Below are 25,927 nucleotides of genomic sequence, written 5' to 3'. Positions count from 1 at the left end.
TCAAAGGGCCAGTCTGGCAGTGAATTTCCTCCATCTCCTGGAGTCCTTGCCCGTGTGTTAAATCCCATGGCATGAGAAAGCGCCTCCGCTCAGTAAAACTTGCTTATCCACTCTTATATTCCTGTCCACTTGATCCAGCACCCTCAAAATCCAATCCCAGGGATACTGCCCTGCTCCTGCCAGTCCAGGCTTGTTATTTCTTGGTGTATAATTTCTTTTTCCCCTTATCAGGCTCGGCCTATCCAAGTGAGTTTATGGAGAAGAGATGAGGGTTTCCCTGGGAGAGGCGTCTGTCACTTTGTGGGGGAGCAGACTCTGTAGCATCTACCAGCACAGGGCATGTGTTAGCTCTTGCTAGGGGAGGAAGGGCCACCCTGCAAGCTTTGAGGCCTCAGGACGTTTGGATCCGATAAGCCAACGTTTGGAGACATCCATGCCAATATACCCGGCCTACATTTCAGAGTCTGAAGTTTTTCCAAAAAGGGCCCTGACCTTCCCATAACAGGCCTGTGTTTGTCAAGGATGTGTACGTGTCTGGAGTTCTGCACTTATTGTTATCACATAATCTGTGAGCTACTCAGCTGTCTCTGCAGGAGGCGAGGGCATTTTGTAAGCCACCAAGAAAACCCCATCAATCTTACACTTGGCCCTTAACTGTTTGGTAATGTCCCTTAGTTTCTCATTATGTCTTTGCAGGGCGCCAGTATAACAGTGATGAACAGCCGCCTCTGCCCTCCCTATAGACATAGTGCCCTCCCTACCATTCAAAGGCCTGAATCATCTCACAGGCCACAAGTAAGACCCTCCACTGGGTTATTTTTCAACGTACGTATGGATAAAACCTTAAGGAATCAGGAGGTAACCTTGTGCTAGAGATTATCCATGCCCCACATAACACTCAAAATGGTACGCTCTTTGTCATTTGGGCAGTGAGTGAGCTGGTCCATAAACCCCATCTTATAGCTAACTTCTCAGACCACTCCTGGTACCAGTTTTGTTAGTTTGGGCTCTCCAAAAATACGGACACCAAGGTATGATTGGACATGAACGAACATGATGGGAGAATGGCATGTGAAGGATAAAGGAGAAGGAGCAGGAATGAGTCTTCTTCTTCAGGGTGCGATGCGGGTCTGACGTCTGTAAGAGAGACGTGGGGGAAAGGAGGGTCAGATAAGAAGAATCTCTGATGCAGTTTCGTTCTAACAGTAAACTTTCGTTCAGTTTAGTTTGGTTTGTTCAGGCTCATGTGGAGTCCCCAACCTACAGCTGCCATTTAGAGGAGTCCCTGTCCTGAAGCAGTATGCCCCTGCCATGCTCAGTCACTGGCTGGGAGCTACCCAGAGGATGTGGGATCTTGGCACAAACCATGGTGGTGCCAGAGAAGTGGCAGCTGGCACTTGCCAATCTACTATGTTCCCTGCAGTGGATCGGAGGGGCATTTTTCTATGGCCACCACAAGGAAGCAGAAGTCAAAGATGACTAACATTTCCGTTTTGAGTGACTTTGTGGTGGGGAGCATAAGGACACAGGAAGTAAAAGAAAGATTGGGAGGGAAATGATGGGATTTTGGATACATTAAGGTTGTGTTTCTTATAGGACATGCAGGTGGAATTAGCCAGAATGCACTTAGAAATTTGGTTCTGGAACACCAGTGAGGGGTCAAAGCTGGAGAGAGATACAGATATGGGAGTCATTCATTCCCTCAGTAAACTTTCATAGCAGTGTTTTTTCAAACGTCACCATAACCTTAGGAGTTCCTTGCATGGAAGCTCCAATTCCTTTCCCTTCACCCCTCAGAAGTAACCTCTATCCTTTGTCTTCATCATTCCCTTCCTTTTCTTTAGTTATTTTCTACATAGGTTCATATTCCTAACAACGTTGGTTTTGCTGCATCCTTTGGTCTTTATGTAAATGGAATCATCTGTGTTGTTTCTGATTTCTCCCGTGCGATACTGTGTAACTGAGATTCATCCCTGTTGTCGCATGTGGCAGGCAATTGTTCATTTTCATTGCTGTACACTGTTCCACCAAATGAATATACAGTAGACTCTCATTATCATGATAGTTATTTGCAGTCCATAAAGTTGCCATGAACACTGAATTAGGCAATCCTGAAACATTGCTCCTAAGGGAAATATAATTTCAAGTTCCTACCATCCGCTGGTCACAACATTTTCATCGACTGATCACTGCGTAATCATGTTTCATGTCTGTTTCTGTCTAAAGACTCTATTTAATAGAAATATTATTGCTTCATTAACATTGACCTCACAGCCAACAGCATTATAAATCATGCCTGAACAAGGTTTATGTAACACACATATTTTCTTGAGTGCACGTCATAGTCATTTTGCACTCAAGAACACTAGACAATACTTCAGCACTAAGCTTGGAGGCCATCTTTAAGTATGAAATCAGCAACAAAGAAGCACAAAAATGCAAACTATGTGGCACCAAATAAATCATGAAAAGGACACTTGCTTGCAGTCTGAGACTGAAAGCAGAAGGCAGAGAGTCACCTTGTTGGACCTCTGTTGGGAACATATTCCACCAACTCAAATTTTTCACAGCTCTCTCGAATGAGGAGGAAAGCACTCTGGTACTGATTTGTGGTTAAAAATGAATTTTAGCAAATAGGGGAATTTGCAAGTATGGAATCTACAAATAACAAGAATCCACTGTATCTCAACCTATGTATCCATTCTACTGTCAATGGGTAATTTGGGTTGTTTCCATTTGGGCAGATATTATTCATAGTGCTACTATAAACATTCTGGCGCATGTTTCCTGGTGCCCACGTACAAGAGCCTTCCAGGGCAGAGCTTTCCAACTTTGGACCTGGGACTTTGAGGCCTTCATCTCCAGAGACAGCCAGACAGCAGCCCCTGGACCGCTTGGTTCTGGCCCTGAACAACTTTGTCCTCTGACTCCTGTATGCCATACAATCATCATTTTCTGTGTGAGCCATAGAATAAAATGGCTGGGAAGCTGTGTTCCAGTGCTCATACTTAGCACTAAAATTGTCATCTCATAGGGAAAGAAGATTTCCAACATTACTAGATCATGCCAGAGTTTTTACAATGCGGTCATGCTAATTTCTACTCCTATCAACAGTGTTTAACTGTTCCACATCCTCATCAACATTTGATATTAACAAAGTACAAAATTGTTGTCAATCTTGTGATAGTGAAATGGTGTCTCATTGTAGATTTAATTTGCAATTTCTTGATTAGTAATAATATTAGTAATCATATTGAGCAGCTTTTCATATGCTTGGCCGTGGGGATTGTCTTGTCTATGAGGTGTTCATTTAGTGTCTTTTGCCCATTTTCCACTTGGGTTGTTTGCATATTTATTTGTGGAAGTTCTTTATGTATTCTATACTTTAATCCTCTGATGATTTCATGTTACGTAAATATCTTCTAGTTTTTAGCTTGCCTTCACTCTTTTTATCATACCTTTTAATGAACAAAAGCACTTCTTTTTAATTTTTCACAGCACTTTATTATGAAAAATTCCATACAAGAAGATCACGGGACTTCCCTGGTGGCACAGTGGTTAAGAATCTGCCTGCCAATGTAGAGGACACGGGTTCGATCCCCGGTCCCAGAAGATCCCATATGCCACGGAGCCACTAAGCCTGTGCGGCACAGCTACTGGAGCCTGTGCTCTAGAGCCTGCGTGCCACAACTGCTGACGCCTGCGTGCCTAGAGCCCATGCTCCACAACAAGAGAAGCCACTGCAATGAGAAGCCCGCGCACCACAACGAAGAGTAGCCCCTGCTAACCGCAAGTAGAGAAAGCCCGCGCGCAGCAACAGAGTCCCAGCGCAGCCAAAAAAATAAATAAATAAATAAAAATTTAAAAGAAAGAAGAAGATCACAAGATGATCCGGGGAAGTTGAGGGGGTACTTGCTGATCATGGACCACCTTCGCTCTCACCTGATGACCTTGCTTCCCATTTCACTGAGAGTATACAGGCAATCAGAAACAAACTTCCCTCATTCATAAATATTTTTCTCTAGTTTGGATCATTCCTATCAGCATACAAGTATGTTGTCGTTTCTCCCAATTAAAGAAAACCTTCATTTGATTCCAATTTCCCTTCAAGCTACACCATTTTTCTCTGCTCCCCTTCACATAAAAACTCCTTAAGAGTCGATGTATACTTGCTGTCTCAAATTCCTCTCTTCTCATTCACTCTTTCTCTCCTTTCCACTTAACAATTCTCTATTGAGGGCTTACAAGGTACTGTTCTAACACATGGTGCTGTTCTAACACATGGTGCTACATCACTGAGAAAAACTGATGACGTTCCTTCCCTCAAGAGCTTACATTTCTGTCATAGGCCTATTGGCAATATTTTCTCAGTCTTCCACTATGTCCATTCCTTTGTTGTTGGAAATCACTTTCCTGGACCCAGGTTCAATCTTTATTGGTTGCCTAGAGTGTTGCTCCTAGAACACTGCTTTACCAAACCCCTAAGTGGGATCTTCTGCTTCCTAGAACTAATGTCTTCATTGTTCTTGGTTTACCACAGTGTTTTGATGGGACTCATTCTCCGGGTACCATGGGTGATAATTTCTTTTAAGACTTTGCATGAACAAATATTACCTTTAATATTACTTTTAATTTCATGCTTATTTGATAGCTGATATATAATTTCAGGCTGAAAAGCTTTCTGACTTTCAATGTCACTTTTGAGAATGCTGGTACTATTTTGCATGCCATTATGATTCCCAAGCCTTTATGTATGACACATTTAATTTTTTTACTTACATATATTTTGATTTATTACATCGTAAAATTAACTTTTTTGTTTTCAGTACCATGAGTTTTAACACATGGACAGGTTTGTGTAACTATCACCACAATGAGGATACAAAACAGTTCCATCAGCCCCCAAATCTCCCTCATTCTGCTGCTTTGTAGTCAAACCATCTCCCCCATCCCAAACCTCGGATAACTGGTGATCTGTTTCCCATCCCTATAGTTTTACCTTTTCCAAATATTATACAAACACAATCACACAGTATGTAACATTTTGAGACTGGCTTCTTTCATTTAGCATAATGCATTCGCGATTCATCCAAGTTGTTGCATGTATCAAGAGTTCCTTCCTTTGTACTGTTAAAAATGTTTCATTTATAGATGTATGGTTTTATTCGATCATCTCTTGAATAACATCTTGATTGCTTTCAGTTTGGGGTGACTATGAATAGGGTTTCTATTAACATTCTATTAACATTCTATTGACATCCATAGTGTGCACTGGGAAGCGAGTTCCTGTGATGGCTGTCTCCAGCCTGTAGTTAGCTTCACTCTCTCCAGAGTGTCTGCAGGGACACATGACCTGGAATGACTGTCTCTACTGGTCAGAGGCAGGTCCAAGGTCTAAGCTAGCTCCGTTTCCTCGAAGTGCACACACACTCATTGGTAATGGCCTCAGCTCAGTGGGGAGCAGTGCCGGAGCAAGAGGGGCTAGAACATAAGCCTGGTACAGGCTGGGTGGGGCACTGGGTACATTCTAGGAATCCAGCCAGAGGCCTGGGAAGCAATCAAGCCCACCTTCACCAGGGAGGGGTTTGAGGGGAAGGATTAAGTCCCACGAACATTCTTTTCTGAACCTGAGGTCTGTGACTGTCCCATCCCACCTGTGGTCTGTCCACCTGAGCTCATGCCATGGACTCTGGAAGGGGGTCAGGGTGAGAATATGGGGAAAGGGTGGACCCAAGTGCTCCCCATTGTCCAGGTGCAGTCACTCCTTACTTCCCATCCTCACTGCGCCCATCCTGCCCCTATCCCGGGTAGCTCATGTTGGGTGGCCACATATATGGGTCCCCTGATTCTAAGATGAGCTACTCTGAGGAGCCACCCTTCCCAATCTCATTCCATCCACACCCACAGTAGTTGTCAGACATCATAGGATCACAGAGTAGGATCGAGAGCCACCTCCAGTGAATCCAATATTTCGAGCATCCCGACACCCTGTCGTGGGGTTTGGTGACTTCTGCATCATCCCCCTCCTATGTTTTGGGAATTTAACGACAACCCTTGAACAAAACAGATCCGACCCTTGCTTTTGCTCATTCAGTGCCTTACAGAACCTGGACCAGCCTCTACTCCCTTTTCTCGCTGAATCACATCTTTCTGCCTCAAGGGAGATTATCCCTGATTACTTTTATTCACACACAGGGACACACAGTCACCAACCTTGAATGGCCAATCGACCATCATACCCCCTTTTGTGTAGTAAAACACCGGTCTTTCGGGAAGGGTGTCAGGCAGAACCACCCTTGCCTCACTCAAACACAAATCTGTCCCTCTGAGTCTCAGGCTGGTACAGCCCTGGGTCCTGGCTGAGGGAAGGAAGTGCTCCCCAACCTCGAGTGAGGGGGAACTCGAACATGGAGTTCAGAATCAATCTCGTGTGTCCTAAAGAGGCAGTCTGGGAGATTGAGCTGGGACATGGAAATATCATTTTCAGGAAAATCTGTGTCATGGGGCTGGTGGAAGAGTATTTGACGGGGACCATGCAACAACACAGAGCGACTAACCACACTTGCCATAGAACCTGACGGGCCAATTTCCACTCAAGGGTGCACAGACGACCCGGCTGGAGGAGGGTGGTCAGCTGGCTACGGCAGGCAGGATGTGAATGCTTCCAGATTGGAGCTCTGGAAGGGGCTCATGAGTTCCTGCTGATGGGAAGGGTGAATGGCAGAGATGAATGGGAACCGCCAGACCCCAGAGGAGGAGGGGGCTTTGGAGAGAACTAGAAGAGGGCCTTCGGGGGAAACGGAGGACGTGCCAATGTGGCCAGGCAGAGCACACACAGGACCCAGACCTGTGGCACTCCGCTGGCTTGACTGCAGGGATGGTAGCAGAGGCTGGCCCAGAGTCCCCCCCACAGGATGCCAGAGATACCGTTCTGGAAAAGGCTCTGACGTGGAGCAGCGCCCCGCCCCGGCCCCCTTCCCCGACCCCAACCCCTACCCCTCCAGAGAGAAGGGAGAACACAGAATATGAGAGGTACTTTAATTGGAAACTGCTGTGAAACTGGGGCCGGGGCGGGGGCAAAACAAGGGGGAGAGGAAGCCCTAGCTGAGGCAGAGCAGGAGGGAACGAGCTTGGCCACAGCTCCAGGGCCCCAAAGGTACCAGCTGCTCCTCTTGCAGGAAGACGCTGGGCTCAACCTGTGAAACAGCAGAGTCAGGGAAGAGCCTCAAGTCAGGGCCAGCCCCCAGCCCTGCTCAACAGCCAGGACTGTGGGAAGGGGTACGGTGTGTGTAACACTCACTTCAAAGGGTCTGCATCTTGTCAGCCAGGTACTGCATGGCGGCTGCAACAGGGACAGGCATTAGCAGGTGCTCCAGACACAGGGATATAGAAGCCTGTCCCCCATCCCCGTGAGGAACCGCCCAGCCCTGAAACCTGAAACCCCTCCAGACCCCATGCAAAGAGCTCTGGGCCTCATCACTCCCCACCACCCAAATTGAATGTGGAACCGGTTCCTAAAGGGAAACAAAATGTGCCAGCAGCTCTCATGCTGTGGGCCGTGCCACAACCACTCAGAACTTGTCACACACACAAACAAACAATCCAACAAGAACCTTAGAAGCCACACCAAGCAGCAGTTCAAGGGAAAAATCAACGAGGCATCTCTAAAAGTCCTATCAGAAGGACATTCCCTAGGACTGGTCTGGTTGTCAAAGTGTGCATGCAGTCCAGACAGTACTTTGCTATTTGTACACACGCCCAGCTGTACATGCACAGCCAGCTCCAGGGCCAGGCCTGAGAGTTTCTCCTCCCCACAGGGATGATCATCCCTGCCAGGCCCACCGCACCTGCAGCCCACCCCCACCCCAGGTGCCCACCCGGGTTCTGCACTAAGACACCGCTCTCCGGCCCTGGTTCCTCATACCAAGTTGCTCCTTAAGTTCGTCTACTTCTCTCTTTAGCTCGAGACACTAGGCCAGCAGACAGAGGAGGAAGAGAAATGATTAGTATACTCTGGTCTCCTCTCTCCTCCAACTTCTCCTCTCCCCCGGGCCCTCCACCCCAAAGCCGGGTGGTTAGACTGGCAAGGGCTCCTCAGTGGAAAGGAGGTGGGCTCCCTCCGTGGGGTATGTGATGGGGGCAGGGGAGGGGTCGCCCACACATGTCAGCTGAACTTGGACCCAGATCCCACCCTCGAGTTTGGGCCTGCATTTCCAGAATGCAGAGGAAGCATTACCCAAAGACAGCAGGGCGTTCCCAGTGGCTGCTGCTGCGTTTCCGGTCTTGGGGGATGGTCAAGTGGCTCCCGGTCACCTGAGAGGGAAAGGACACACAATCCAGCTTCCCAGGCTCCCAGTGAGGTGGAAAGGGCCAAGCGGGCTCTAAAGTGAGGTGAGGCAGCACCATCCTCTGCTGGCAACCAGCCGCCCCTGCTCTCCCCAGCGGCCGGAACCTTGTCTCTGGGCCTGCCTCCCCTGTTCCCCGGGGGCAGCCATTTCACCATTGTGGTCCGCAAACAATGTGGCTCTGGATTCGACCCTCCCAGAGCTGCAGCCACAGCCAGCACGTGGGAGAGCAATGTGGCCGAACAGGACTTAACAGAAAAGGCTGTTCCCCTGCAAGTCTACACCCGGAGCAGCTGTTTGGGGCACTGCCACCGATCACCCCGGCCGCACAAACCCCACACAGAGGATGATGTGGCTCAAGGCCAGCCCTGCCAGCACCCCGTCTCCTGTGGGAGAAGCTGCCTGGGAGCAAGGCTGTGGCCCCAGCCGAGACAGAGGCAGAGGTTTCTGTCCTCAACCCCTCTTCCCTCCCCTCATATCAAACCCACGACACTCACCTGAGGGGGCAGGCCCCCTGGGCATGACTTCTCCCTGGTTCAGGGCCAAGGGTTCTGAGTTTCCTGGATCTTGAGGGCCTCGGGTGTTGACGTCGCCACTGCTGGCTTTTCTACGATGCATGCGCAGACAAGATGTCCCTGGCCTGTGAGTTAGCAGCTGAAACAAAATTTCTCACCGATTTGGACTAAGGAAGTGTGTGTGTGTGTGTGTGTGTGTGTGTGTGTGTGTGAGAGAGAGAGAGAGAGAGAGAGAGAGAGAGAGAGAGAGAGAGAGAGTGTGATTCGGGCCAGGGTGAGGCAGGGAATTGGGAAGGGAATTGAAAGGCTGATAACATTAGCACTTTCTCCCTCAGTCAGCCCCAGGGCAGCCGGCAGAGCTGATCTAGGGACAACAGTGGGACACTGAGAAAGCCCAGGCCCCCTGCAAGGAAGGTCTGGGGAACAGCTAGGAAGGAGGATTCAGGAAGCTGGTGAGTCTAAATACTGAGGCTTTCCGGGGAAGCTTTTAAGGGATCCTCCGAACCAATTCAGCTACCAGCCCTCCCTTCCATCCCAGCCCAAGTCTCTCAGAGGAGGCTGGAAAGAGGCCAAGGGTGGAGAACCGGGCCCAGGACACCCGACGTGCTACCTTAATGTTTGTCCCTAGGAAAAGGAGCCCGATCTGGCATCGTAATGACCCAGTGACCAAGGGGCACCCAATGCTGACCACTGAGGGGTGGACAGAGGCAGCATGGATGAAGACGTGTGCCCTGGGTGCTGTGGGGGGGGGGAAGAGTGGGGAGAGAGGAGGAGCATGGCCTACTCACTTGGCCCTTTGGGGCTGGGTCTCTATTTGGGTCCTTATCTTCTCCCGCCACCGCCTCAGACTCCCTTGCCCACCTGACCACGGATTTCTTCCCAGCGTCGCTGTGCTTGGACTGTTTGGTTCCCGGAAGGACCAAGGTATAACTCTTGGGTCTCCCAGGCTGCGGAATACCAGAGATTGGGGGGAAGGTGGCCGGTTCCACAGGAGTTGCCGAGATTCGCTGCCCCCGGGAACGGAAGGTTCCCCCCAGGGCAAGTTTGGATGCTCCCACGACGGATTTCTTCTCCTGGGCTTCGTTCTTCCTAGGAGTGACCCGCGGCAGGCCAACTGCAGCAGCAGCAGAAACAGAAGCAGCAGCAGCAGCAGCAGCTCCCGGGTAGCTGGGCTTGCTGCCCCCCTTCCCCCACAGCGCGCTCTGCATTTTCTTAAGGGAAGAGATGCCCTGCTCTCCCACGCCCTGCCTTTCCACAACCGAAGAGAGTCCTCGCGGAGCCGAGGACAGGGAAGAGCCTGTCACGTGAAGGAAATTCTCCCTGACTTGGAACTTCGAGTGTCTGGGAGTGTCCCCGGGATCCTCGGGTCTGCTGGGCTTGGCCTGGCCTCCTCTGGGGTAAGTGCTCACCGTCATCAGCTGTGTCTCACTGAATTCATCTGAGGACTCGGAGTCGGACAGCAGCCAGGCTAGGCCTTCCGCGGAGCGCCGCTGGCGGTCCGCATCCACGTTCAATCTACGCTTAGTGCCTCTCTTAGGGTTCCCCAAGGCCCGGCCTGCTTCAGGCCCACCGAGGTGGAGAGGGCCGGCTGGAGCCGTCGGCGCCTCCCCACAGCTCTGGCCGGGCGCTCCTCGACCGCCGGGACTCGCCTCGAGGCGCAGTGTCAACACGGTGGACTCTTTGAAGGCGGTGGAGCTCTCCGGGGACGGGTACCTGAGGACGCCCAGCACGTCCTGGTCGGTCAGCTGCTGCAGGTTGGCCTCCTCGGCCTCCTCAGACTCCTCGATCAGGTCCAGGAGGTCCCTCGCGTGGTCATCTGGGGAGGCAGGTCGGTCTTCGCGGCCCCACAGCACCGGCCCTCGCGCTTCCAGCATCTCCCGCTCAGACCGGAAGCCCTCGGGGTCTGGGTATCTGCGGACGCCCAGCATGTCCTGGTCGGTCAGCTGCTGCAGGTTGGCCTCCTCGGCCTCCTCAGACTCCTCGATCAGGTCCAGGAGGTCCCTCGCGTGGTCATCTGGGGAGCCAGGTCCGCCTTCGCGGCCCCACAGCACCGGCCCTCGCGCTTCCAGCATCTCCCGCTTCGACTGGAGGCCCTCGGGGTCCAGGAAGCCGCCTCCGCCCTCGCCGCTCCGCGGCTCCCCAGGCTCAGGACCTGGGTCGGGTTCCCGCGGGACTGCGGGGCCGGCCGCGCGGACGCCGGCCCGCTCCCTGCCCTTTGGGCGGACACGCCTTCTCCACACATACACCTCATCCGGGGAGCTCATGTCGCGACCCGGGCGGCCCCGGAACCGGGGCGACGGTCGATGGCCCGAGTCGCGGTCGCGGTCACGGCGGGCTAGGCGGGCGGCGCTCAGAAGGCAGCGTCAGCCACCTCACGCGCCGCACGAGCTCGCCTCAAAAGAAAGGACGCGCCACTTTCAGCGCGCCTCCCACGCCCGCGCAGCAGCCTCCTCATTGGTCCGGCCCCCGCCAACCAGCGGGCGCCTTGTTCGCCCGCCCCCTCGAAGCCTAACCAATGGGGTCGAGGGCCCCTGGTTTGCTCCCAAGCCCGTGGGCGGTGCGGGCAGTTGGCTGGTGAAGGGGATGGTGGGAGTGCCTCCCTCTGTCAAGCCTCTGGGCCCGCCTCCTCCTGTCCCGCCTCCCCTTACCGGTTAGAGTCACAGCTCTGAGCCTCCGTTTCCCATGTACACAGGGGGTCGAGGGCGTCGGGGAGTGAGGGCGCCGGGCTCCAGGGGTGGTGAGGATGAAACGTCAAGATGGAGGCGCTGGATGCCTAGCACGCGCCGAAAGCATTTGCCAGCCTCCCTTCCACGGCAAGCCTTACGACCCAACAGTAGAATGGGCACAGGAGTCCCGCAGTCAGTGATCAGGGGTCGGCCAGAGAGCAAAGGGATCGTATTTTCGTTCTGTAAGGTCTCTGTCTCAACTGCTCCATCAAATGTGGCTCAGCAGACGTTATTGGCAGGCGGGTTTGCCGGATAGACTTGGGGTTGGCCTCGCTCCATCAGCCCTTCGCCCTCTCTGAGGCAAATTCAAAGAAGAGGAAATCGCCAGTAACACCCCAAAACATGCTCCCCACCGCTGATCCTGGAGATGTAAACTAAAACCACGAATCGGGTTTCACACAGTAGGTTGACAACCTTCAAAGAGCTTAACCATTCTGAGGGTGGGAGAGATTAGGAGCAAACCCCTGTGGCGGTGGTGCAAGAGACGCATTTGGGAGGTAATTTGGCAGAATCCATTGAAAGCATCGTAGTGCTGGCACGGACTCTGTGCCTGGCACTCTTCTAAGCGCTGGGCGTAAATAATAATGCATCCGCGTGACACGCCTTTAACTATAGTACCAACTATTACTGGCCTCTTACCGGTGAAGAAACAGGCACTGAGAGGTTCGGCCACTGGCCCAAGGTCATTCGGCTCGTGGGGATCAGCGGCAGGATTGAAACCAATCAATCTGACTCCAGAGTCCTTGCTTTTAGCCCAAGATCTTTAAAAGGAAGGAAAAAAGAATCTATTTCCTCTATGCTCCTGCAAGTGCTCTGCTTGGTACTTCTTCCGGAGACACGCTGGTACCTGTAGTGTACAAGAACACATGCACAAGGGTGTTGGTGATGGGAAAAACTGGGAACACTCCAAATTCCCGTCAGTAAGGAAATGGATGAATGCAACGTGGCTTAGCATCCAGTAGCATAAAGCGTGGCAGTCCAACGGAATGCATCAGGCCATTCTCACAGCTTTCGAAAGCATCCGCCTGACTTCAAACTGCAAGTTGCAGAACGATGGCTTTGGATTCACATTTGTAAGTTAAATCACTTGCGTGCGTGGGCACACGCACACACACCAGTCAATCCTATGTAATATATGAGAATTCATTTAAGTATATGTACAAGTATGTTTCAAAGTTTTGAAGGACGCACAACCAAGGCCTACCAGTTGTGATGGCGGTGGGTGTGGATAGCCAGGTGTCTCTCAATTTTTCTTGGAACTGTCAGTTCTCAGTTCCCCTGAGCTGAGCAGTACTGATGTCTGGGGAGTGGTGCCTCCCTTGGTTTCTATACGGCCCATGGGTGTTAGAATTTCCCTTGTCTGCCACCCCACTCCTACTCTGACACCGCTCCATTCCTCCCATACCTTCCTTCTGCTCCTTCCCGTTCATACTCCTCTGTCTTCAGTCACCTCTCTCTCCTGCATCCTGCTCTGGCTGACGTCCTGGAGAGTCCTGGGGTGTCTGAAACCCTCTTGCCTGTGGAACTCAAAGGCCCAGTTTTCTGGGTCTGCACCTGAGAAGCTGGCCATGCTGGAGAAGTTTCAGAGCAGGGGAGATTGGGTGCACTGTAAATCTGCAATCCTCCTCCTCGAGCCTGCCCCCGATGGTGCCTGCCCGTTTGTGGATACCGCCCGCTTCCACTTCTCCCAGTGACTTTTTAAGTCATGGTGTGCTATTTCAAATATGTTAAAATGGATAAGGAAGGATATAGCAAAATCTCCTGCATCCACCAGCACCCTAGGAAACATTACCAGTGGATTCAGTGGAAACCTCCGTCTTCCCTCTCACCATTTCCATTCCCTTCCTCCCTCCCCCAGAGAGAGACTCCCAGAACTTCTTCTCACCTTCTCCACTCTCTTCGTCCCTGTGGCTCTCCTACCTCCTCTTCCCCTGCATCCCATACGTCTCCAATGATGTCACTAATCTCTGCTTTAGCCCCCTATGCTCACCAGGATCCAATACTGGTTTTGACTTACTCTCTTGGCCTGGGGTGGGAGCCAGTGTCAGAGGTTCCTCTTGGCTTTCCCCACCGGGATAGCTCTTACCCCACAGAGCAGTGACCCAATGTGGAAGTCATTGCTCCAACTGCCAAGTGTATCACTTATCATTATCAGCTTGGGGACTGGAGAAATGACCGCTATTTTGGTCCAGGGACCCCTTCAGCTCACTGTGAACCGGTCTCCATTCCCAGCTCCTTTTAATGTCAGGGCCTCAGAAGCCCCATTGTAATGAGGCCCCATCACGACACTTTGGGCCTCCTGGATCAATGTCAGCTCAGATGCTGTGTCCAGTAGTAGTAGAAGTGTCTGGGTCTTTTTGTAGCCTCAGGGTACAGTCACCTGAGAAATGGCAGTCATTCTCTTTAGGGACGGTCATAACCCACTGCCTTGTTTCTGGATCCTTCCTCCTCAGGACTCATCCACCTCTTCAGTGGGGCCAGTCTCTGAATTGGCTCAGGACCAGGAACTGAGCAGGAGACTGTGGCTTTGTAGCGGAATGATGGCCCTCCTTCTCTTGCATTCTTGCCTTTTGCTGGCTGTAGTTGCCCCTAGGGAGCCATGCTGTCTGCGCCATCTTCTCAGCTTTCTGCCGGTCAAGCAGGCACTCTTGACTGCCCCTCTGACCTTGCTGGTCGTTACTGGAAATGTGGTCTGCTGGCATCTCTTGGTTAAGAGCTGCCCTCTGCCCTCTATTATGTCAGAATTCGTTGGCTCCCATGGGTGGTAATGAGCCCAGGTCGGGACCACTTTCCTTCCATCATTGGCATTGGCCTGCAGAGGGGAGCAACCAGCAAACTTCTAGTGATGCTGGGGCCCCTCTCACCAGAACACTCCTGATGGCTTTGGTGAGTGATGTGTCCTCTCAGCCCTACAGTGGGACATAACCATGAGGCCATGTGACTGGCCTCACCTTTTCTGTCCGTTCTAGCATCACTCAACCTTTTTGTTCCTTCCTCTGCCATCTGCCAATCCAAGGCAGGCATTTCCACTTCTCTCCTTATGGGCCATCACTTTCTCAAAGTTTCAAAGGGCCAGTCTGGCAGTGAATTTCCTCCATCTCCTGGAGTCCTTGCCCGTGTGTTAAATCCCATGGCATGAGAAAGCGCCTCCGCTCAGTAAAACTTGCTTATCCACTCTTATATTCCTGTCCACTTGATCCAGCACCCTCAAAATCCAATCCCAGGGATACTGCCCTGCTCCTGCCAGTCCAGGCTTGTTATTTCTTGGTGTATAATTTCTTTTTCCCCTTATCAGGCTCGGCCTATCCAAGTGAGTTTATGGAGAAGAGATGAGGGTTTCCCTGGGAGAGGCGTCTGTCACTTTGTGGGGGAGCAGACTCTGTAGCATCTACCAGCACAGGGCATGTGTTAGCTCTTGCTAGGGGAGGAAGGGCCACCCTGCAAGCTTTGAGGCCTCAGGACGTTTGGATCCGATAAGCCAACGTTTGGAGACATCCATGCCAATATACCCGGCCTACATTTCAGAGTCTGAAGTTTTTCCAAAAAGGGCCCTGACCTTCCCATAACAGGCCTGTGTTTGTCAAGGATGTGTAAGTGTCTGGAGTTCTGCACTTATTGTTATCACATAATCTGTGAGCTACTCAGCTGTCTCTGCAGGAGGCAAGGGCATTTTGTAAGCCACCAAGAAAACCCCATCAATCTTACACTTGGCCCTTAACTGTTTGGTAATGTCCCTTAGTTTCTCATTATGTCTTTGCAGGGCGCCAGTATAACAGTGATGAACAGCCGCCTCTGCCCTCCCTATAGACATAGTGCCCTCCCTACCATTCAAAGGCCTGAATCATCTCACAGGCCACAAGTAAGACCCTCCACTGGGTTATTTTTCAACGTACGTATGGATAAAACCTTAAGGAATCAGGAGGTAACCTTGTGCTAGAGATTATCCATGCCCCACATAACACTCAAAATGGTACGCTCTTTGTCATTTGGGCAGTGAGTGAGCTGGTCCATAAACCCCATCTTATAGCTAACTTCTCAGACCACTCCTGGTACCACTTTTGTTAGTTTGGGCTCTCCAAAAATACGGACACCAAGGTATGATTGGACATGAACGAACATGATGGGAGAATGGCATGTGAAGGATAAAGGAGAAGGAGCAGGAATGAGTCTTCTTCTTCAGGGTGCGATGCGGGTCTGACGTCTGTAAGAGAGACGTGGGGGAAAGGAGGGTCAGATAAGAAGAATCTCTGATGCAGTTTCGTTCTAACAGTAAACTTTCGTTCAGTTTAGTTTGGTTTGTTCAGGCTCATGTGGAGTCCCCAACCTACAGCTGCCATTTAGAGGAGTCCCTGTCCTGAAGCAGTATGCCCCTGCCATGCTCAGTCACTGGCTGGGAGCTACCCAGAGGATGTGGGATCTTGGCACAAACAATGGTGGTGCCAGAGAAGTGGCAGCTGGCACTTGCCAATCTACTATGTTCCCTGCAGTGGATCGGAGGGGCATGTTTCTATGGCCACCACAAGGAAGCAGAAGTCAAAGATGACTAACATTTCCGTTTTGAGTGACTTTGTGGTGGGGAGCATAAGGACACAGGAAGTAAAAGAAAGATTGGGAGGGAAATGATGGGATTTTGGATACATTAAGGTTGTGTTTCTTATAGGACATGCAGGTGGAATTAGCCAGAATGCACTTAGAAATTTGGTTCTGGAACACCAGTGAGGGGTCAAAGCTGGAGAGAGATACAGATATGGGAGTCATTCATTCCCTCAGTAAACTTTCATAGCAGTGTTTTTTCAAACGTCACCATAACCTTAGGAGTTCCTTGCATGGAAGCTCCAATTCCTTTCCCTTCACCCCTCAGAAGTAACCTCTATCCTTTGTCTTCATCATTCCCTTCCTTTTCTTTAGTTATTTTCTACATAGGTTCATATTCCTAACAACGTTGGTTTTGCTGCATCCTTTGGTCTTTATGTAAATGGAATCATCTGTGTTGTTTCTGATTTCTCCCGTGCGATACTGTGTAACTGAGATTCATCCCTGTTGTCGCATGTGGCAGGCAATTGTTCATTTTCATTGCTGTACACTGTTCCACCAAATGAATATACAGTAGACTCTCATTATCATGATAGTTATTTGCAGTCCATAAAGTTGCCATGAACACTGAATTAGGCAATCCTGAAACATTGCTCCTAAGGGAAATATAATTTCAAGTTCCTACCATCCGCTGGTCACAACATTTTCATCGACTGATCACTGCGTAATCATGTTTCATGTCTGTTTCTGTCTAAAGACTCTATTTAATAGAAATATTATTGCTTCATTAACATTGACCTCACAGCCAACAGCATTATAAATCATGCCTGAACAAGGTTTATGTAACACACATATTTTCTTGAGTGCACGTCATAGTCATTTTGCACTCAAGAACACTAGACAATACTTCAGCACTAAGCTTGGAGGCCATCTTTAAGTATGAAATCAGCAACAAAGAAGCACAAAAATGCAAACTATGTGGCACCAAATAAATCATGAAAAGGACACTTGCTTGCAGTCTGAGACTGAAAGCAGAAGGCAGAGAGTCACCTTGTTGGACCTCTGTTGGGAACATATTCCACCAACTCAAATTTTTCACAGCTCTCTCGAATGAGGAGGAAAGCACTCTGGTACTGATTTGTGGTTAAAAATGAATTTTAGCAAATAGGGGAATTTGCAAGTATGGAATCTACAAATAACAAGAATCCACTGTATCTCAACCTATGTATCCATTCTACTGTCAATGGGTAATTTGGGTTGTTTCCATTTGGGCAGATATTATTCATAGTGCTACTATAAACATTCTGGCGCATGTTTCCTGGTGCCCACGTACAAGAGCCTTCCAGGGCAGAGCTTTCCAACTTTGGACCTGGGACTTTGAGGCCTTCATCTCCAGAGACAGCCAGACAGCAGCCCCTGGACCGCTTGGTTCTGGCCCTGAACAACTTTGTCCTCTGACTCCTGTATGCCATACAATCATCATTTTCTGTGTGAGCCATAGAATAAAATGGCTGGGAAGCTGTGTTCCAGTGCTCATACTTAGGACTAAAATTGTCATCTCATAGGGAAAGAAGATTTCCAACATTACTAGATCATGCCAGAGTTTTTACAATGCGGTCATGCTAATTTCTACTCCTATCAACAGTGTTTAACTGTTCCACATCCTCATCAACATTTGATATTAACAAAGTACAAAATTGTTGTCAATCTTGTGATAGTGAAATGGTGTCTCATTGTAGATTTAATTTGCAATTTCTTGATTAGTAATAATATTAGTAATCATATTGAGCAGCTTTTCATATGCTTGGCCGTGGGGATTGTCTTGTCTATGAGGTGTTCATTTAGTGTCTTTTGCCCATTTTCCACTTGGGTTGTTTGCATATTTATTTGTGGAAGTTCTTTATGTATTCTATACTTTAATCCTCTGATGATTTCATGTTACGTAAATATCTTCTAGTTTTTAGCTTGCCTTCACTCTTTTTATCATACCTTTTAATGAACAAAAGCACTTCTTTTTAATTTTTCACAGCACTTTATTATGAAAAATTCCATACAAGAAGATCACGGGACTTCCCTGGTGGCACAGTGGTTAAGAATCTGCCTGCCAATGTAGAGGACACGGGTTCGATCCCCGGTCCCAGAAGATCCCATATGCCACGGAGCCACTAAGCCTGTGCGGCACAGCTACTGGAGCCTGTGCTCTAGAGCCTGCGTGCCACAACTGCTGACGCCTGCGTGCCTAGAGCCCATGCTCCACAACAAGAGAAGCCACTGCAATGAGAAGCCCGCGCACCACAACGAAGAGTAGCCCCTGCTAACCGCAAGTAGAGAAAGCCCGCGCGCAGCAACAGAGTCCCAGCGCAGCCAAAAAAATAAATAAATAAATAAAAATTTAAAAGAAAGAAGAAGATCACAAGATGATCCGGGGAAGTTGAGGGGGTACTTGCTGATCATGGACCACCTTCGCTCTCACCTGATGACCTTGCTTCCCATTTCACTGAGAGTATACAGGCAATCAGAAACAAACTTCCCTCATTCATAAATATTTTTCTCTAGTTTGGATCATTCCTATCAGCATACAAGTATGTTGTCGTTTCTCCCAATTAAAGAAAACCTTCATTTGATTCCAATTTCCCTTCAAGCTACACCATTTTTCTCTGCTCCCCTTCACATAAAAACTCCTTAAGAGTCGATGTATACTTGCTGTCTCAAATTCCTCTCTTCTCATTCACTCTTTCTCTCCTTTCCACTTAACAATTCTCTATTGAGGGCTTACAAGGTACTGTTCTAACACATGGTGCTGTTCTAACACATGGTGCTACATCACTGAGAAAAACTGATGACGTTCCTTCCCTCAAGAGCTTACATTTCTGTCATAGGCCTATTGGCAATATTTTCTCAGTCTTCCACTATGTCCATTCCTTTGTTGTTGGAAATCACTTTCCTGGACCCAGGTTCAATCTTTATTGGTTGCCTAGAGTGTTGCTCCTAGAACACTGCTTTACCAAACCCCTAAGTGGGATCTTCTGCTTCCTAGAACTAATGTCTTCATTGTTCTTGGTTTACCACAGTGTTTTGATGGGACTCATTCTCCGGGTACCATGGGTGATAATTTCTTTTAAGACTTTGCATGAACAAATATTACCTTTAATATTACTTTTAATTTCATGCTTATTTGATAGCTGATATATAATTTCAGGCTGAAAAGCTTTCTGACTTTCAATGTCACTTTTGAGAATGCTGGTACTATTTTGCATGCCATTATGATTCCCAAGCCTTTATGTATGACACATTTAATTTTTTTACTTACATATATTTTGATTTATTACATCGTAAAATTAACTTTTTTGTTTTCAGTACCATGAGTTTTAACACATGGACAGGTTTGTGTAACTATCACCACAATGAGGATACAAAACAGTTCCATCAGCCCCCAAATCTCCCTCATTCTGCTGCTTTGTAGTCAAACCATCTCCCCCATCCCAAACCTCGGATAACTGGTGATCTGTTTCCCATCCCTATAGTTTTACCTTTTCCAAATATTATACAAACACAATCACACAGTATGTAACATTTTGAGACTGGCTTCTTTCATTTAGTATAATGCATTCGCGATTCATCCAAGTTGTTGCATGTATCAAGAGTTCCTTCCTTTGTACTGTTAAAAATGTTTCATTTATAGATGTATGGTTTTATTCGATCATCTCTTGAATAACATCTTGATTGCTTTCAGTTTGGGGTGACTATGAATAGGGTTTCTATTAACATTCATGTTAACATTCTATTGACATCCATAGTGTGCACTGGGAAGCGAGTTCCTGTGATGGCTGTCTCCAGCCTGTAGTTAGCTTCACTCTCTCCAGAGTGTCTGCAGGGACACATGACCTGGAATGACTGTCTCTACTGGTCAGAGGCAGGTCCAAGGTCTAAGCTAGCTCCGTTTCCTCGAAGTGCACACACACTCATTGGTAATGGCCTCAGCTCAGTGGGGAGCAGTGCCGGAGCAAGAGGGGCTAGAACATAAGCCTGGTACAGGCTGGGTGGGGCACTGGGTACATTCTAGGAATCCAGCCAGAGGCCTGGGAAGCAATCAAGCCCACCTTCACCAGGGAGGGGTTTGAGGGGAAGGATTAAGTCCCACGAACATTCTTTTCTGAACCTGAGGTCTGTGACTGTCCCATCCCACCTGTGGTCTGTCCACCTGAGCTCATGCCATGGACTCTGGAAGGGGGTCAGGGTGAGAATATGGGGGAAGGGTGGACCCAAGTGCTCCCCATTGTCCAGGTGCAGTCACTCCTTACTTCCCATCCTCACTGCGCCCATCCTGCCCCTATCCCGGGTAGCTCATGTTGGGTGGCCACATATATGGGTCCCCTGATTCTAAGATGAGCTACTCTGAGGAGCCACCCTTCCCAATCTCATTCCATCCACACCCACAGTAGTTGTCAGACATCATAGGATCACAGAGTAGGATCGAGAGCCACCTCCAGTGAATCCAATATTTCGAGCATCCCGACACCCTGTCGTGGGGTTTGGTGACTTCTGCATCATCCCCCTCCTATGTTTTGGGAATTTAACGACAACCCTTGAACAAAACAGATCCGACCCTTGCTTTTGCTCATTCAGTGCCTTACAGAACCTGGACCAGCCTCTACTCCCTTTTCTCGCTGAATCACATCTTTCTGCCTCAAGGGAGATTATCCCTGATTACTTTTATTCACACACAGGGACACACAGTCACCAACCTTGAATGGCCAATCGACCATCATACCCCCTTTTGTGTAGTAAAACACCGGTCTTTCGGGAAGGGTGTCAGGCAGAACCACCCTTGCCTCACTCAAACACAAATCTGTCCCTCTGAGTCTCAGGCTGGTACAGCCCTGGGTCCTGGCTGAGGGAAGGAAGTGCTCCCCAACCTCGAGTGAGGGGGAACTCGAACATGGAGTTCAGAATCAATCTCGTGTGTCCTAAAGAGGCAGTCTGGGAGATTGAGCTGGGACATGGAAATATCATTTTCAGGAAAATCTGTGTCATGGGGCTGGTGGAAGAGTATTTGACGGGGACCATGCAACAACACAGAGCGACTAACCACACTTGCCATAGAACCTGACGGGCCAATTTCCACTCAAGGGTGCACAGACGACCCGGCTGGAGGAGGGTGGTCAGCTGGCTACGGCAGGCAGGATGTGAATGCTTCCAGATTGGAGCTCTGGAAGGGGCTCATGAGTTCCTGCTGATGGGAAGGGTGAATGGCAGAGATGAATGGGAACCGCCAGACCCCAGAGGAGGAGGGGGCTTTGGAGAGAACTAGAAGAGGGCCTTCGGGGGAAACGGAGGACGTGCCAATGTGGCCAGGCAGAGCACACACAGGACCCAGACCTGTGGCACTCCGCTGGCTTGACTGCAGGGATGGTAGCAGAGGCTGGCCCAGAGTCCCGCCCACAGGATGCCAGAGATACCGTTCTGGAAAAGGCTCTGACGTGGAGCAGCGCCCCGCCCCGGCCCCCTTCCCCGACCCCAACCCCTACCCCTCCAGAGAGAAGGGAGAACACAGAATATGAGAGGTACTTTAATTGGAAACTGCTGTGAAACTGGGGCCGGGGCGGGGGCAAAACAAGGGGGAGAGGAAGCCCTAGCTGAGGCAGAACAGGAGGGAACGAGCTTGGCCACAGCTCCAGGGCCCCAAAGGTACCAGCTGCTCCTCTTGCAGGAAGACGCTGGGCTCAACCTGTGAAACAGCAGAGTCAGGGAAGAGCCTCAAGTCAGGGCCAGCCCCCAGCCCTGCTCAACAGCCAGGACTGTGGGAAGGGGTACGGTGTGTGTAACACTCACTTCAAAGGGTCTGCATCTTGTCAGCCAGGTACTGCATGGCGGCTGCAACAGGGACAGGCATTAGCAGGTGCTCCAGACACAGGGATATAGAAGCCTGTCCCCCATCCCCGTGAGGAACCGCCCAGCCCTGAAACCTGAAACCCCTCCAGACCCCATGCAAAGAGCTCTGGGCCTCATCACTCCCCACCACCCAAATTGAATGTGGAACCGGTTCCTAAAGGGAAACAAAATGTGCCAGCAGCTCTCATGCTGTGGGCCGTGCCACAACCACTCAGAACTTGTCACACACACAAACAAACAATCCAACAAGAACCTTAGAAGCCACACCAAGCAGCAGTTCAAGGGAAAAATCAACGAGGCATCTCTAAAAGTCCTATCAGAAGGACATTCCCTAGGACTGGTCTGGTTGTCAAAGTGTGCATGCAGTCCAGACAGTACTTTGCTATTTGTACACACGCCCAGCTGTACATGCACAGCCAGCTCCAGGGCCAGGCCTGAGAGTTTCTCCTCCCCACAGGGATGATCATCCCTGCCAGGCCCACCGCACCTGCAGCCCACCCCCACCCCAGGTGCCCACCCGGGTTCTGCACTAAGACACCGCTCTCCGGCCCTGGTTCCTCATACCAAGTTGCTCCTTAAGTTCGTCTACTTCTCTCTTTAGCTCGAGACACTAGGCCAGCAGACAGAGGAGGAAGAGAAATGATTAGTATACTCTGGTCTCCTCTCTCCTCCAACTTCTCCTCTCCCCCGGGCCCTCCACCCCAAAGCCGGGTGGTTAGACTGGCAAGGGCTCCTCAGTGGAAAGGAGGTGGGCTCCCTCCGTGGGGTATGTGATGGGGGCAGGGGAGGGGTCGCCCACACATGTCAGCTGAACTTGGACCCAGATCCCACCCTCGAGTTTGGGCCTGCATTTCCAGAATGCAGAGGAAGCATTACCCAAAGACAGCAGGGCGTTCCCAGTGGCTGCTGCTGCGTTTCCGGTCTTGGGGGATGGTCAAGTGGCTCCCGGTCACCTGAGAGGGAAAGGACACACAATCCAGCTTCCCAGGCTCCCAGTGAGGTGGAAAGGGCCAAGCGGGCTCTAAAGTGAGGTGAGGCAGCACCATCCTCTGCTGGCAACCAGCCGCCCCTGCTCTCCCCAGCGGCCGGAACCTTGTCTCTGGGCCTGCCTCCCCTGTTCCCCGGGGGCAGCCATTTCACCATTGTGGTCCGCAAACAATGTGGCTCTGGATTCGACCCTCCCAGAGCTGCAGCCACAGCCAGCACGTGGGAGAGCAATGTGGCCGAACAGGACTTAACAGAAAAGGCTGTTCCCCTGCAAGTCTACACCCGGAGCAGCTGTTTGGGGCACTGCCACCGATCACCCCGGCCGCACAAACCCCACACAGAGGATGATGTGGCTCAAGGCCAGCCCTGCCAGCACCCCGTCTCCTGTGGGAGAAGCTGCCTGGGAGCAAGGCTGTGGCCCCAGCCGAGACAGAGGCAGAGGTTTCTGTCCTCAACCCCTCTTCCCTCCCCTCATATCAAACCCACGACACTCACCTGAGGGGGCAGGCCCCCTGGGCATGACTTCTCCCTGGTTCAGGGCCAAGGGTTCTGAGTTTCCTGGATCTTGAGGGCCTCGGGTGTTGACGTCGCCACTGCTGGCTTTTCTACGATGCATGCGCAGACAAGATGTCCCTGGCCTGTGAGTTAGCAGCTGAAACAAAATTTCTCACCGATTTGGACTAAGGAAGTGTGTGTGTGTGTGTGTGTGTGTGTGTGTGTGTGTGTGTGAGAGAGAGAGAGAGAGAGAGAGAGAGAGAGAGAGAGTGTGATTCGGGCCAGGGTGAGGCAGGGAATTGGGAAGGGAATTGAAAGGCTGATAACATTAGCACTTTCTCCCTCAGTCAGCCCCAGGGCAGCCGGCAGAGCTGATCTAGGGACAACAGTGGGACACTGAGAAAGCCCAGGCCCCCTGCAAGGAAGGTCTGGGGAACAGCTAGGAAGGAGGATTCAGGAAGCTGGTGAGTCTAAATACTGAGGCTTTCCGGGGAAGCTTTTAAGGGATCCTCCGAACCAATTCAGCTACCAGCCCTCCCTTCCATCCCAGCCCAAGTCTCTCAGAGGAGGCTGGAAAGAGGCCAAGGGTGGAGAACCGGGCCCAGGACACCCGACGTGCTACCTTAATGTTTGTCCCTAGGAAAAGGAGCCCGATCTGGCATCGTAATGACCCAGTGACCGAGGGGCACCCAATGCTGACCACTGAGGGGTGGACAGAGGCAGCATGGATGAAGACGTGTGCCCTGGGTGCTGTGGGGGGGGGGGAAGAGTGGGGAGAGAGGAGGAGCATGGCCTACTCACTTGGCCCTTTGGGGCTGGGTCTCTATTTGGGTCCTTATCTTCTCCCGCCACCGCCTCAGACTCCCTTGCCCACCTGACCACGGATTTCTTCCCAGCGTCGCTGTGCTTGGACTGTTTGGTTCCCGGAAGGACCAAGGTATAACTCTTGGGTCTCCCAGGCTGCGGAATACCAGAGATTGGGGGGAAGGTGGCCGGTTCCACAGGAGTTGCCGAGATTCGCTGCCCCCGGGAACGGAAGGTTCCCCCCAGGGCAAGTTTGGATGCTCCCACGACGGATTTCTTCTCCTGGGCTTCGTTCTTCCTAGGAGTGACCCGCGGCAGGCCAACTGCAGCAGCAGCAGAAACAGAAGCAGCAGCAGCAGCAGCAGCTCCCGGGTAGCTGGGCTTGCTGCCCCCCTTCCCCCACAGCGCGCTCTGCATTTTCTTAAGGGAAGAGATGCCCTGCTCTCCCACGCCCTGCCTTTCCACAACCGAAGAGAGTCCTCGCGGAGCCGAGGACAGGGAAGAGCCTGTCACGTGAAGGAAATTCTCCCTGACTTGGAACTTCGAGTGTCTGGGAGTGTCCCCGGGATCCTCGGGTCTGCTGGGCTTGGCCTGGCCTCCTCTGGGGTAAGTGCTCACCGTCATCAGCTGTGTCTCACTGAATTCATCTGAGGACTCGGAGTCGGACAGCAGCCAGGCTAGGCCTTCCGCGGAGCGCCGCTGGCGGTCCGCATCCACGTTCAATCTACGCTTAGTGCCTGTCTTAGGGTTCCCCAAGGCCCGGCCTGCTTCAGGCCCACCGAGGTGGAGAGGGCCGGCTGGAGCCGTCGGCGCCTCCCCACAGCTCTGGCCGGGCGCTCCTCGACCGCCGGGACTCGCCTCGAGGCGCAGTGTCAACACGGTGGACTCTTTGAAGGCGGTGGAGCTCTCCGGGGACGGGTACCTGAGGACGCCCAGCACGTCCTGGTCGGTCAGCTGCTGCAGGTTGGCCTCCTCGGCCTCCTCAGACTCCTCGATCAGGTCCAGGAGGTCCCTCGCGTGGTCATCTGGGGAGGCAGGTCGGTCTTCGCGGCCCCACAGCACCGGCCCTCGCGCTTCCAGCATCTCCCGCTCAGACCGGAAGCCCTCGGGGTCTGGGTATCTGCGGACGCCCAGCATGTCCTGGTCGGTCAGCTGCTGCAGGTTGGCCTCCTCGGCCTCCTCAGGCTCCTCGATCAGGTCCAGGAGGTCCCTCGCGTGGTCATCTGGGGAGCCAGGTCCGCCTTCGCGGCCCCACAGCACCGGCCCTCGCGCTTCCAGCATCTCCCGCTTCGACTGGAGGCCCTCGGGGTCCAGGAAGCCGCCTCCGCCCTCGCCGCTCCGCGGCTCCCCAGGCTCAGGACCTGGGTCGGGTTCCCGCGGGACTGCGGGGCCGGCCGCGCGGACGCCGGCCCGCTCCCTGCCCTTTGGGCGGACACGCCTTCTCCACACATACACCTCATCCGGGGAGCTCATGTCGCGACCCGGGCGGCCCCGGAACCGGGGCGACGGTCGATGGCCCGAGTCGCGGTCGCGGTCACGGCGGGCTAGGCGGGCGGCGCTCAGAAGGCAGCGTCAGCCACCTCACGCGCCGCACGAGCTCGCCTCAAAAGAAAGGACGCGCCACTTTCAG

General features: G+C 51.5%; 2 pseudogenes; both read right to left on the bottom strand.

Moving 5' to 3' along the window:
- Positions 1–9,195: 9,195 nt before the first annotated feature.
- LOC149744279 (uncharacterized protein CXorf49 homolog pseudogene) lies at positions 9,196–11,124 on the bottom strand (annotated as a pseudogene).
- A 4,580-nt stretch (positions 11,125–15,704) lies between these two features.
- On the bottom strand, positions 15,705–25,770 carry LOC149744278 (uncharacterized protein CXorf49 homolog pseudogene; annotated as a pseudogene).
- Between the last annotated feature and the right edge of the window lie 157 nt (positions 25,771–25,927).

This window comes from Delphinapterus leucas, chromosome X (genome assembly GCF_059928025.1).
Source record: "Delphinapterus leucas isolate spDelLeu-1000000601 "Yukka" chromosome X, BTC_Dleu_Yukka2, whole genome shotgun sequence".
In the NCBI taxonomy this organism is placed as follows: domain Eukaryota; kingdom Metazoa; phylum Chordata; class Mammalia; order Artiodactyla; family Monodontidae; genus Delphinapterus; species Delphinapterus leucas.
This window is presented reverse-complemented; position numbering and strand designations above follow the sequence as displayed.